The sequence below is a fragment of the Mesoplodon densirostris genome, chromosome 9 (assembly GCF_025265405.1).
Source record: "Mesoplodon densirostris isolate mMesDen1 chromosome 9, mMesDen1 primary haplotype, whole genome shotgun sequence".
Lineage (NCBI taxonomy): Eukaryota > Metazoa > Chordata > Mammalia > Artiodactyla > Ziphiidae > Mesoplodon > Mesoplodon densirostris.
Window position 1 is genome coordinate 70,420,913 of NC_082669.1, and position 15,217 is coordinate 70,436,129.

The window sequence follows — 15,217 nt, forward strand, 5'->3', positions numbered from 1 at the left end:
TTGGATGTCAACTCCTTGAACAACAGAGAAACGAAATCATCACAAGTCTTCTGGGGGAACATGTAGGAAAGGGGTGGGGAGAGTGATGCACACATTCAGTTTGTCTCAAAAGAGACCCACATGGTTCACTGTTATTCAGCATTAGTCCCTGGCTTTGTCTGAGAAACTCAGTCCAAACTCAATAGTGTAGGAAGCTGTGAAACCGAACTTTTCTAAAAAATTTCATTTTTAATAATAAAAAAAAATTACCAAGCCCATGTGTCCCATAAAAATAAATGAATGTTTTCATTCTCAAACCAATAAAGCAGATGACAGTTGGGAGCCACATAATACTCTCTTTGTAGCTCATCCAGGTCGTGCAAGGGCTTGGAGAATCAACCGTTTATGTTTTGCAGATGGGGGAAACTGAGGCAGCACCAGGTCCAAGTCCCCGAGTGTGGCCATCGGAAAGTTGCCTGCCAACTGCTCTATTTTGGGAGAGCAGCTCTCCGGAGGGTTGGAGAAAAGCTCAGATTCTGTAGCATGGCAAGTCCCAGCCTAGCCAGCAAGTTCAGCTACATTTCTGGCTGAGTCCTTCTTGCACCCAGCGACCTGCCGCAGAGGGCCCTGTTGCATCATGCCTTTTGTGCATGCTGTGCCTTCTCGCTGAAATACTCTCCTATTCCTTCCCACACAGCAAACGTCCACTCACCCTTCGCTCACTCATCACCAGAAGCTGCTGGTCCTCCTGTGTGGCTGCACTGCCAGGCTCTACCGCAGCACTTGGATACCCCATGGCATTTATGTGTTCTCATGTATCTGGCCCTCCCACCACCTCCCACCAAAACATACATGGAGCATCTCGAAGGCTGGATCCTGTTTAATTCATCTTTATGTTTCCAGGATGGGTCACATAGCCAGGCACAGAATAGATGCTCATTAAATGCTTGTTGAAGGCCTAAGTCGATGAACCAGTGCAGGCACAGGGTAATGGGAGAATGAGGAGGACACCTTCAACCCCATGGTACTCTCTAAAAAAAGTTAGAGGAAGAAACAAGAAGGAAGGCAGTTCATTCAGCTTTCTGGCTAGCCTTTTCCCAGGGGCTGTGTCTCCTCTCTTGGTCTAAGGAATGTAAACACTCAGATTCCTTTCACTGATAAATAACTTCTCCTTCCTTTAAAAAAAAAAAAGGAAGGAAAACTGACAGTTACTTGGGGGAACGGTTTCTGCTGGGTTGCCAGGGAACATGATTGTGACTGTGATGGGTATTTGGGCAAAGACACTACAGGGAGGATTGGGATCACTTAAGGCCTACCCCACTTTGGGGGAGAAGTTTTTAAGCTCTTCTTCTCTTGGGAGGAAGTCACACCGGGCAGTGGCTGTCACGCTACGCTCAGTTTAGTCCTGAATGAGAAAACCGTGGGCTTTAGCAATATTGCCCCTCTAGCTCCTTCAGTACAAAGGCTGGAAATTGAGTAACAGACATACAGTGAGAGGGATTTTCCCGCCAGCCCGCGGGTGTCAGCCTCCCCACCAGGGGGCTGGAGTCAGGCGTGGCTAATGTATTTACCCAGGCCTCCAGCAAGGCAGCCCACTGTGATCTGGGGCTGCCCCCAGCCTACCCTGGGCTGTCCTGTGGGCTTTCTTCTCAAGGCTCCGGTAGATTATGCTATCTCTAGGCAACATCTTCTCACAAAAGGTTCAGGTATTTGAATTTTCATAGTGGGAGACTGGGAAATTGGCAATGGGTATTGATGGGAAAGGCTCATGAGATGGAGATGGAAAGTTCTGATTTTTAAGCAGAATGAACTTTTTTCCCTTCATGGAGGCACAGAGGTACTAAAGAAAAGAGGGGGATATGTGTGTGTGTGTGTTTGGTGGGCAGATGCTAAATGGGACAGGGAGGGAATTAACCTTCCTAAGAGCCTGGTCTGGTGGTGCTGTTTTATATTTTATTATTATTATTATTTTATTTATTTATTTTTTTATTTTTTTGCGGTACGCAGGCCTCTCACTGTTGTGGCCTCTCCCGTTGCGGAGCACAGGCTCCGGACGCGCAGGCTCAGCGGCCATGGCTCACGGGCCCAGCCGCTCCGCGGCATGTGGGATTTTCCCAGACCGGGGCACGAACCCGTGTCCCCTGAGTCGCAGGCGGGCTCTCAACCACTGCGCCACCGGGAGAAGTCCTATATGTATTATTTTATTTAACACCTTCAAGTACCCTTGAGACCTCTATTATCTATTATCTATCTATCTCTTATCCACTGTACACACATGGCAAAACTGAGGCTAATGGGGATAAAGGGACTGCCCAAGGGCACACAGGTAGTAGATCTGGGGTCAGGATGGGAATATGGTCTCCCTGGTCCCAGCCATGAACCAAGTATAGGAATAGGAAATTTATTTAAAAAATTAAAATGACTTATCACTGAACAGTTTAAAATCAGGTCAGCTTGCATTTACTGAGTGGCTTTTCTCTGCCAGGCATCATTCTTTTTTTTTTTTTTTTTTTTTCGGTATGCGGGCCTCTCACTGTTGTGGCCTCCCCCGTTGCGGAGCACAGGCTCCGGACGCGCAGGCTCCGGACGCGCAGGCTCAGCGGCCATGGCTCACGGGCCCAGCCGCTCCGCGGCATATGGGATCCTCCCAGACCGGGGCACGAACCCGTATCCCCTGCATCGGCAAGCGGACTCTCAACCACTTGCGCCACCAGGGAGGCCCAGGCATCATTCTTTTTAATCCTTATAAAACTTCCATTTTGTAGATGAGGAAACTGAGACTCAGAGAGGTCATGCCACTTGTCCAAAGTCAGATGACTAAGGACTTGTGGAGTCAGAACTCAAACTTGGGTCATCTGGAATCTTAAGTATTGAATTGTTAACTCACTAAATTAATTATAAATTTATTTATTTTATTTTTGGCCACGTTGTGTCTTCATTGCTGTGTACGAGCTTTCTCTAGTTGCGGCGAGTGGGGGCTACTCTTCGTTGTGGTGCACGGGTTTCTCATTGCGGTGGTTTCTCTTGTTGTGGAGCATGGGCTCTAGGTGCACGGGTTTCTCATTGTGGTGGTTTCTCTTGTTGTGGATCATGGGCTCTAGGTGCACAGGCTTCAGTAGCTGTGGCACGCGGGCTTAGTAGTTGTGGACTGCGGGCTCTAGAGCGCAGGCTCAGTAGTTGTGGCGGACGGGCTTAGTTGCTCCGTGGCATGTGGGATCTTCCTGGACCAGGGCTCGAACCCATGTCCCCTGCATTGGCAGGCAGATTCTTAACCACTGCGCCATCAGGGAAGCCCCAGTTATAAATTTAATAAAGATGGCAGGGAGGAACCCACTTCTGCATCAAGGAGCAGGAGAAAATAAGAATGAGCTTGTAGACTCTGAAAAGGAGCAGAGAACAGATGAAAGCAGTTCCTGTTGGAGGTTGACACCCCCTGCAGGTCACAGCACCCTCCCACTCTCCTCCCAGATCCTGGAATAAGTGCAGGCTCCCCAAACACGGGGATATTTTAAGCTTCATTGTGGTGGTTTTAAACAAGCATGCAAATTCTTTGATACTCATCCCATGAGGGTATCTACATACCCTCCCTTTGAGCTTAGGTGGGCTTGTGATTTGCTAATAACTAATAAAATGCAACAAAAGTGACTGCAAGATTTTTTTTTTTTTTTTCTGTATGCGGGCCTCTCACTGTTGTGGCCTCTCCCGTTGCGGAGCACAGGCTCCGGACGCGCAGGCCCAGCGGCCATGGCTCACGGGCCCAGCCGCTCCACGGCATATGGGATCCTCCCGGACCAGGATACAAACCCGTGTCCGCTGCATCGGCAGGCGGACTCTCAATCACTGCGCCACCAGGGAAGCCCGTGACTGCAAGATTTTTGAGGCTGGGTCAGAAAAGGCGACACAGCTGCCAACTTTTTGTTGGGAAGCTCACCTTTGGAACCCTGAGCATGTGAGAAATCTGGTTCCCACAGCGCTGCCATGCTGTGAGGCCCAGGTCATGTGTTCTGGCCAACTTCACCGGGTGGAGTCCCAACTAACAGCCATCATCAACCACTAGATGTGCGAGTGGAGACTTTTCCAGATGATTCCAGTCCACAGCTTTCAAGTTACCACCCCCACCGCCCCATCTTTTTATCTTCCCAGTCCAGGCCCCAGATATCATGGAGCAAAGACAAGCTATGACTATGCCCCATCAGAAGTCCCTACACATGGAATCCAAGAGCATAATAAAGTTGTTGTTTTATGCCACAAACTTGTGGGGTGAATTGTTGTGCAGCAGTAGTAGCCAGAACATCATCTCACTTCATTTATTTTTAGGGGAAGCCCACGTCCCTTTCCTTGTCCCCTACACCAAGCTCTTACTTTTCAGTGAACTCTGGATACAAGTGGCGGCCGTCCTCTGAAGATGGCGCAGGCCGGGCTGGTCTCATCTTTTGATGAGGGCGTTTAGAATGGCAGAGATGAGCCAGCTGCTTTGCTACTGCCTGTCCTGGCCAGGCTCCCAGCTCCTACTCCCAGCCCCTTTCCATCCTTCACTTGTAGCTGACAGCTCCTCCCTCCCTCCCCTGTGCATCCCCATTTGGATGGCGGATACCTTTCAGTCCATTGAGCCCCCAGGGCAAAAGCTTCCCATCAACTCTAAGCCATTTCTGTAGTTACTCCATTCGCCACACCCCAGGAGCAGCTATGGGCTCTTTGTGAAAGTGGCTGGTATGAAGCCGCCTTAGCGGGTATCTATCTAGCTCAGGTTCTACCCTACTGGCATAGTTCCGTGGTTGTTAAAATTTTTCAAAGGACTAGATGAGCTCATTTCTCTTAAATTAGTGCCTGGTAGGAGAGCTCTCATTTTCCCAGAACAAAGTTCATTATGGTACCCCACTGCTAACTCACTAGCTACTAACTAACTCATTAGCTACCCTTTCAGCCAGGAAACAGAGAATAAAGTTCAGAGTCCAAATAAGATTTTTCTTGCTCTCTTTTATTTTTTTTTTTCTGAGTTGACTCTGGAATCTAGCATGCATCCAGCATGGTGTGCTGGTAAAGCTTTAGATCTAAATAGATCAATGTCTCCTCTACTTACTGGTTAGTGACCTTATCAAATCATCTAAATCCTCTGAGTCCCAGTTTCCTTATCGGCAGGATGGAGGTAATAATTCTCACCCGGGGTTGCTGTGAAGCTGGATTGAGAAAATGTTGGTAGCCAAGTTGGCTAGAATCAGTCTAGTTGAAAAATAAGTTCTAAGATCTTGTTATTATTTTTCTTGTGGTTATTGTTATTGTTTGTGGTTTCTCTTCAGCAAATCCTACCAGCTCTGTCTTCCAGATAAAGCCAAACTCTAGCCACATCTCATCACCTCCACTGCCAATCACCTGGTCCAAGCTATGATCACCTCTATTTGCATGATTGCAACACATTCCTATCTGGTCTCCTGGTTTCACCCCTGATGCCTTTCAGCCCCTCCACACAGCAGCCAGAACAGTCCTGTTCAGTCTTGTCATGTCAATCCCAGGCTCCAAACCCTTCAATCACTTCCCTTCTTACTCAGAGTATAGTTTTTTTTTTTTTTTTTACAGTGATCTACGAGTCTGTGCAAGAATGGACTCCTATTACCTCTATGCCTTCATCTTCTCCTCTTCTTTCTCACTCTCTCTCCCTTCTTGCTAGTCCTCAAGCAGTGCACACCTGCCCTAGAGTCTCTGAACTTTCTGTTTCTTGGCCAGAGAATGCACGACTTGTGCCTTTATCTCCTTCAAAGCTTGACTCAAATGTCCTCTTCTCATTGAGTTCTTCCCTGACCATCCTATTTAAAACTTTCCCAGTGCCTCCTTTCTGATTTGTTTTTCTGTAGTTGGTCACCTTCTAACATAGAGTTGACTTATTTATTTATATTTATTGTCTATTTCTCCTAACTAGGATCTAAACCAGCTGAAAGCAGAGATGGCTATCTCTTTGGCTGATTGATGTCTCCTGTGCCCTGAACAATGCCTGGCACATAGTAGACCCTTAAATATGAGGTTGAATTGACCATGGACCACAGAAACAACTTACTTGGCTGCTGGCTAATATTTTATATTAACAAAGATGACTGTGTGCATTTACTGCAACATCAATAGTTTTGTTTAAAAACATTGTCATGGTGCTGCCCTTTTTTAGTTTGAGAATATGCTCATGATTATGGCCTTAAGTAAAAGTCTAGTTGAAGTCAAAGAATGCCAGAATAATAAGTCCCAGGTCTTCTGATTGCCGATTCAAAAAGCCCCCAAGAATCAAGTGTGGACTCTCATTTTTCAGGACCAGCTATGTAATTTGCAGGGCCTGATGCAAAATGAAAATGAAGAGCGGCCCCTTATTTGAAATTATTAAGAATTTCAAGACTGAAATAGCAGAGCATTAAACCGAGAGCTCTGTGTCACTGCACAGGATGCATCCACATGAGGCTGGCCCTACTCATTTCTTACAACTGTATATATTTTTTACATCCAAGGAAAACAAACCTTAGGAGGTTTGTTTACTTAGTGAACTTTATCCACCTAATATCTCTTTAAATCATCATGAAGCTGGAATAGTTAAGGGTATCCATGCTGCCTGAGGTCCACTGATATTCAGCCTTCAAAATAATCCACTTTTGGGGCTTCCCTGGTGGCGCAGTGGTTGAGAGTCCACCTGCCGATGCAGGGGACATGGGTTCGTGCCCTGGTCCGGGAAGATCCCACATGCCGCGGAGCGGCTGGGCCCGTGAGCCATGGCCGCTGAGCCTGCGCGTCCGGAGCCTGTGCTCCGCAACGGGAGGGGCCTCAGCGGTGAGAGGCCTGCGTACCGCAAAAAAAAAAAAAAAAAAAATCCACTTTTGTTTTGTACTGGAGTATATGAGAGCCTCAGTTTTAGAGCAGGAAGATTAAAAGATACCTCAAATACTCTTCCTACCCTTTGAAAAGGTTATGATCTTGCTCTGAAGACAGTGCTAAATGGTGAGGCTAGAAGCATCCCAGAGCAAGGTAAACAGGGATTGCTACTTCTGAAAGAGATAAGGTCATTTCTAGTCCATCATCATTGTTATCCACAGTGTGACCAGCAGCAGCAACCTCTGGTTTAATGATTTGCAAATGTGGTCCAGCCTGAGAGGCAACCCTGAGAGAAAGTGAGAATGGGACTGAGACACAATCCAGGGCGGAGGCAGGGCCCCAGGTCTCCAGATGCCATCAGGTAATTTTAGCTAATGATGGTGATCAGTGCTAGAATCCACCAAGGCATTGCTGGCCAATCAGCTCCTTTCCTTGGGCTTTATTTTCTCCATCATTCAAAAGAAAACTGTACTGTTCAGAGGTTATTTTTTAATATTAACCAGACTTTAAATATTCTCTTGCATTTTGATTTTTTTTTGGAGTCAGGCATTATAAAAAATGCAAGCTACTGGACCACTTTATTCACATAAAAAAAGAATTTTACTTAAAAAAAAGATTTTTACTTAAGGCTTTTTTTTTTTTTTTTTTTTTTTGCGGTGCGCAGGCTTCTCACTGTTGTGGCCTCTCATGTTGTGGAGCACAGGCTCCGGATGCACAGGCTCAGTGGCCATGGCTCACGGGCCTAAGCCACTCCGCGGCATGTGGGATCTTCCCGGACCGGGGCATGAACCTGTGTCCCTTGCATTGGCAGGTGGACTCTAAACCACTGCACCACCAGGGAAGCCCAACATCTTAAATTTTAATAATGATTTAAGGCTGTCTCTAGATTTTTAGGAAGTTCTAAAGATGAGATGATTTGCCCACAAAGGTTTAAAAAATATTAAATGAACTGAGCAGAAACATTAGTTCAACATTTCAAGGACAATTTATCACTAAATTGAATTTGAACCTATGGAGATCTTTCTTATAAGACTTATAAGACTTCAAAGGCTTTCCTTAAAGATAACTAAAATAAATATCATACACTATTTAAAAATTTCTGCGTACACTTAAATCGTAAGGTGAATTGTTTTTTGTGGGTCAGAAGTAAACCATTTGTACAGGAGGACACGTGACCACTCATATTTACAAGGGTAAACTTTTCTTCACTTCCATTTTTGTATTTGATAGGGCTATTAGCATTTCAAAGTAGTTTGGCTTGTGTTGTGATTATTTAAATGTGCCCATTAAACTGTGGGTATCAGTTTCACAGGAAGTGAAATGTCACAGGGTACTCGACTCTGGTATAGACTAAAGAATTCAGCCAAACACATTTGGAATCATAGGTTTCTCCCCTTTTACGTAAATATTCTGGGAATTTAACTTTCTCTCTGGCTCTACACCAGGTTCTCGCACAAGTAGGACTGACTTTCACTTTGACCATTCTGATTCAGATATTATCTAGAGAAGGAGGCAGCCTGCTCCAGAAATGGGAGACTGGGGCATGGATCACCTCCCTTCTGTGCAGACTTAACGAAACTGCTGTATATCCAGGAATGGCTAGCAGAGTGCAAGGAATTCCTTCCCCCGAAGAAAAATCCACACGGAAGGTTGCAAGGAAGCTGAGTTGTGCTATCTTCATGGCAGTTAGCCTGGTTCCTCTATCTCAGCCAGGCGAGATATCCCTGCAAGGGAGTCAGCCAGGACTGGCAGTGTCCCCGTATTCCTGACTCCTGCTGAGATTCTCCTTTTCTGAGCCCCACTCCTCCCCTTCTGATCTTCACATTCTTTCCTTAGATATGTTAATGCCCTCTCCAAGGAGCTACCTGGGGCAGCTTCTCAGCCTCTTTGAGGGGATTTTATATCCGTACTCAGATTATTTATGGCGCCCATAGAGTCCATAGAGTTGGCTCAGAGAGTAGCCTGCATTCCCTGTTTACAAGTTCAGGTGAGGGTTGCAGGCAGAGGGTACCACTTCTGTGTCCCAGATGTCTGACAGGGGCTTTAAAGCATTCATACTTGGAATGTGCTAAATTCAAGGCTGGACCCCTAAATAGCCAATGTTTCTAATTGATGAAAATAGATAAAGTTGATAAAATAATTGATAGAAAAATTGATAAAATAATTGATAATTATAAAGATTATTCAGTTGAATCATAGGAAACTGCCAATATTCAACCATTTTTGCTTATCAATATAGCAATTTCCTGTGGTTTGATCTAATACTGCAAAATGGTTTCAGACATCAATGAAGAGATATTGAAAGGTTTTTATTTTGTCTTTTCACTATATTCCATACCCCCTAACTTCTTTTCCCGTATCCTGTATACCTGTGCTAAGACCACACACACACACACACACACACACACACGCACACGCACACTCACACTCACACTCAGAATATGACTTATTCTTTCTTTCCTGGGACCTTAGAGAGGTAAGAAAACCAGATAACAATGAGGTAACACATTTATTTGAATGAAAGGCAGTTCTAGTCACAATACTCTTGTCCTTTGTTCAGGGATATCCACCCCCCCCATCCCCCTCCTCCAAGTCTGCCTGAAATCACTCAATTTAGCCTGAAAGCAATGAAGGCTTGAGGGCAGGCAGCTTGTGTGTGGAACAAGCCCCAGTGTTGAGTCACAAACTCTGGATTCTGCATTTGGTTTGATTACTTCCTGGTATGTGATCTTGAACAAGTTACCTAACCATGATGTGTTTCAGTTTTCTCATCTGTAGCATAGGGACAATCTTATCTACTTGATAGAGTTGAAGGGGGCCAAATAAGATAATATCTGTAATGTACCTAAAACTGGGAGCCAAACTCCTTAAGACCAATAAGATTAAATTTCTTGTCCCCTGGAGCTTCCAGCCTCCATGCCTCCCCATCCACCACACATGGCTCAGAAACCAAAGAGCTGCTTTACTTGAAGTGACATGTGGCCTGGGACATTGGGTGTCTCAGTAGTGACCAGGAGGCTGGGTGAGTCATGGCTAGTGGGGTCTCTGTTGCTTTGGGAAAGATAACTTGCAGCTGGGGAGGCACAGAAGTGGCTTTGTGGTATCAGTGACATTTGGGCTGGTCCCTAAGGATGGTTAGGATTTAGACACACCCTCTAGGCCAGCTCATTAAACTTTCTGCAGTGATGGAAATGTGCTCTAATCTGTGCTGTCTAAAACGGGTGGCTACTGAGCACTTGGACTGTGGCTGGGGTGATTGAGGGGAGAATTTTAAATTTAATTTTAATTAACGTAAACAGGAACATATGGCGAGTGGCTACGGTACTAGACAGCCCAAGACTAGGCAGAGGAAACAGCAAAAGTGAGAGAAACAGAAAATCATGGGGGCAGGTGTAGGGTGCAGCTCGCGTTTCAGCTCGGCTGAAGCCCAGGGTGTGAGAAGGACACTAGAGTACAGGCAGCCGGAGAGGGATGTGCAACAAATCCATTGTCAGTGGAAAGAATTTAAATGTTCTTTCCTAAGCCATGGGAGCTAGTGAAGGTTGGTGAGCAAAAGAATGACAGCATGTTGCTCAATTCAGAGCGATGAATCTAGTAGGAGGTAGGGGAGTGGAGTCTGTCTGATTGGACCAGATAGAAGCTGGAAATGGAAACATTTGGGAGTGTTCCTGTGAAAACCCAGGTGAAGCTCTTACTGAGTGCAGGGCACTGTGCAAACAGCTCTGCCTGGAATATCTCGTGTCACTCTGAGGCAGGTGTTACCAAGAGATCCATCTTACGGACAAGGAAATGGGGTTTACCATCGATTAACTTGAAATCCTCAAGTAAGTACAGAAAGAAAATTCGAATCCAGGTCTGTTGGATTCCAAAGACCACAGAAGAAAGTACTTAACTCCACTCCACCTCTGGTTTAGATCTCCCTGGGGAAAGCAGTGTCATGAGAAGTGACACAAAGCCAACCCCAAAGGTGAGGACTTGACATTAAACGAACTGGGTGTGGCTTTTCTCAAGACCTGAGATAGGAAACTCTTCTTTTCTTTCAACATGCATTTCTGAAGGGGACTCCCTGTTTGGTTGCCAGACCTGACCTCTCTCATTTTTCTACTGCCTTGGTGAATGCCTAAATTAGGCCATTACTGAGCCCATTAGCTTGCCTATTTGTGGGCCAGAAGAGTTATTATCTATATTTGGGGAACTCTCCAGTAGCAGAGACTTATTTCCTTCCTGCGATCTCTTCAATTTGCAGGCAATTAATATCTGATGACTTTGAAAATTTCTTTTACAATCTTCCCTTAAGAGGCAGCTCAACATGGTGTTAAAAACAGCAACTCACCAGGCTGCCTGGGCCTGAACTCTGGTTTACAGTCTGACTTTGAGCATGTTATGAACAAGACAACCTGCTTCACGGACTGGTTTTAAAGATGAGGAAAGGTACATAACGTGCTTAGAATTGTGCAAAGCCTTTCCTATACGTGGTTTACAGGCATTATGACTTGCCAAAAACTGGGCGGGGATGGGGCGGGAGTGGCCAGGAGGAGGAAGAAGCAATTCTCAAAAGACCACTGGAAAACATCTGTACGTGAATCAAAAGGAATTGGTCAGACAGATACTGAAAGGCCAGTTTTCTGAGTTTAAGTTCAGACTCCTCCTAAAAGAGAAGCCTTACAAATGTAAACGCATGCCGAGAAGTTTGGCTGGAAGGGAAAGGAAAAGGAAATTTTGACAGGGAAAGAACAGTTTCTACATGCGTGGGAGCAAACTCTTTGCACTTTCGGGCAGACGACAGGGCCTTACCCTCTGTCGGGGTCGCGGCGGGCACTTCAATTGCAGCGTCCAGAGCTGCTCTCGCCGGTAGCCTCAGTGCTGCCACCTACAGGGCCTTTGAGGCAAAGCGCGCAGCCCTCACGGCTCCTGGGCGGCGGGGGCGCTGGATCGGCGCTGGATGGGTAACCTCTTCGCTAGCCATCATTAGCTTCCCTCTCTTACAGGTTTTAATGCTTAGAGCCCTAGACACAAAAGTCTGGGAGACATTTATAAACATTATTTCCAAAAGGGGGGAGGGAATGAAAAAATAAAATCAGAGAAATCTCCACACACAGAAATGTAGAAATGTCACATTGATGTAGAACCAAGTGCCAGTCACTGAGTTAGGGGCTTGGCACATGAAATTGCAGTTAATCCACATAACAGATAGCATCAGTAGCTTTATGCCCGTTTCAAGGTAGATTGAATAACCCAATACACAATTGTTTCGAACCCGTGCCACTCCCATTCCAAAATCCATATATGTCATAACACACTACCTGGCAAATTATTGTCCCACCTTTCCCAAGTATAAAAGTGCACACAACTGCGTTGACCAGTCACAAAGAGCTTCTGTTTGCGCGTGGCAAATAATGCTTACCCTGAGCTTTGAAAATCTGAACTTCTCAAATGAAGATGCTATAGCAGAAATTTTTCACTGATATAAGGGAGTAGGGACTTTATTACCACGGCCCAAATCTTGGTCCATTTGTAAATTATTTCTATTAATCCAAGCCAATCTGAGTGCATTAATGTTGTAGACTAAACTACAAAACAAAGTGTCGGTCTTGCTTTTACCAGCTCAAACTCTGTATTAATTAATCAACATTTGGGCACATTTATGCTACATTTATACTACAAAGGTCATGTTTAAATTGGCCTTCCTGTGGTACTAACAGTGCTTCTCAAGCTTCGGTGTACATACCATTCACCTGGGGACCTTGCTGAAATGCATATTCTGATTCAGTGCATCTGGGGTGGGCTCTGAGATTCTGCATCTCTAACCAGCTCTCAGGTGATGAGGTAGCTACTGGCAAGTGCACTTTGAGTTTCAAGGGGTTTGAAGATCTTGAAGTTCTTCTGAATCACCAAAGTAAAATTTTACTTGTTTGTGTATTACTTATATTTTATTGTCTCCTAATACGTTGAGAGTCAGTAAACTATAATCTATGTCGAATCTAAAATACTTTATCAACTAGAACAATGAATTTACCCGAATATCCTATTCCTTTACCCCGGCTGGATTATAAAGTGTTTGTCTTTAGAGACTCTGTGACCTAAAGGAATTTCACCTTCAATCAAAGAGTAATTTACGTACCATGAGAATTATTTTCCAAACTTTAAGAGAGAGTAATGATGATACCAACATAAGAAAAACTTGTCAAAATTAAACTTTCTGCTTTCTTTGGTTTTCAGTCTGACTCTTTTGCCATCTAGGGAATTGACTGCATGGAAGTATAGAGCAGTAGACCCACTGACCCACTTAAAAACCAGGAAGCACCTTCTAATATCCCTCAGATTTGGGGGTCCATTTATGCTTACGCATATGAGTCTCCAGATGTTGAAGGGCAAAAAGTAACACATTCACATGTGATACAGAGCAAACACCTATGATGATGCTCAAAGGACAAGCTATTTATAGCAGTAAAGAATAAACTGACCCATAAATAGACAGTCATTTACTTGTTTGTTTTGTCTAGGGTCCATTGAATGGCATCTGTTATTATAACAAAAGCTAATGCCCAGTAATTTTTTCCATCATACACCTCACTGGGGATGAAAACTGCAACAGAACTAGATCTTCTGTTTGGAATTGATATTTTTTTCCCAACATCAATTAAAATATACAAGAAAAAGATATTTAAAAAGTAATAAAAAATAAATAGCCTATTAACTCAAAAAAATTATGCAAGAAAGGTGTTGAGTTCTCCCCCATGCCTTCCTATTTACACAAATAAAATACATATATGTAAATGGTTAAATGTAAATGACGGCCTTATATATCTTAGAGAATAGAATGTCTCAAATTAGAATAGTGGAAATTATGGCAACTTTAATAGGAGGAAAATGAAAGAAAGTATGGTGACTTCAATGGGAACAAAGTATCTGTTATGCACATTGTAGTTTTTTGAAAAATGTGCATTTACTGCCTTAAGATTGATTGCTGGGTTTGCATAGCAAAGACTGACATGGATTGTGAAGATAAGGGTGGGCTCCAGAGTGGGAAGCTGGCTGCTGCTATCTACTTACCGTGATCTCAGGGCTTCAGCAAGGCTAGTATCTCTTTCCTCCTTTGCAGTTCGTACTCTTAAGCCCCAAATTTTCTACTTTTAGTTTTAGTTCTTTAGGTGGAGGCATTGCTTATTAGCTGATGCTGTTGTACCCAGATATTGGTATATTAACTATGTAGAATTATTATTACCAGAAATATCTATTTGGCCAACTTCTGTTCAGGGCAACCGTGTGGCAGGCTTCAGGCAGAGAGGAAAAGGTACTGTCCTCGCAGCTTAAGTTTGAAAAATCCAGGAGAAGAACTGGGGTCATATCTTCAACCCTGGATCAATGAATGTGGTCAGAGGGATAGAGATTACAACTGGCCCCCTTGTGGCCTCATGATCTTCCTGTTTGCTGGAAATGTGTGTGTGTAGGGGGGGTGGTTATAATTATTTCAAACTTTAGTAAAACCATATATTTTGAGGAATATTTCCCAAAGGAGGGGCTTGCTCTTCTGGAAAAAAAATTCATGTCCATCACAACGTGGAACAAGTTACTTTATTTGAACTTCAGTTGAAGAGTCTGTATGGTTGTTTGAGGCAGTAGAATTAGATGCTTTCTGAGGGCCCTTTCATATCTAAAATCTCTAGTTTTCAGTTAAGTACCTATGTAGCACTTTATGAAATGATTTCATATCCAACTCTGACAAGCAGGTAGAGGTGATTCTACTTCACCCTCCTGTTAGATGGGGGAAACCGAGCCTCACAAAGTTAATTAATTTGCCTCAATCATTAGAATGTCAAGTGGCAGAACTAGGACTACATATTAAGTGACTGGACTCGTTTCAAAGGATTCCCTTTGAATGCTACCCACATTAGTGAAATTAGTTTTGTTCATTCTGTAATGACCACTAACTAATCTCATTGGTAGCAAGCTACTATAAATTAAGCTAGAGTTGATGGGATAGTTCTGATGAATTAAATCTTGGGCACTTGAATTTTTAATTTAGCTGCCTTCTGAGAGATGCTGAGGTTATTCATTAATATGATTACTGTCTTTCTGATGGGAAGTACTGGAAAGTAAGGCTTGGGGAAAGAAAAGCTACTGAGAATTCAAGTTGAAAGAAACTGCTTATAGGAAGAGATTGAGGGAGAGACTGGGGGCGAAACTGATTATTATCTTCCAGCTCACAGACACTTGATATTATGCGTGAAGCAGATAGCGGTCAAATAAGTAGCCATTGTTTGTTTTAAGAATTCCCTAAATAAATATTTACTCCACACAATCAATGAAGTCTAGGAAGTCAATGGAATGTGTTTTATTTTTAACAAGGCTTAAATTAATTGCATATCTCCTGCATCTACAAACATCTATTAAG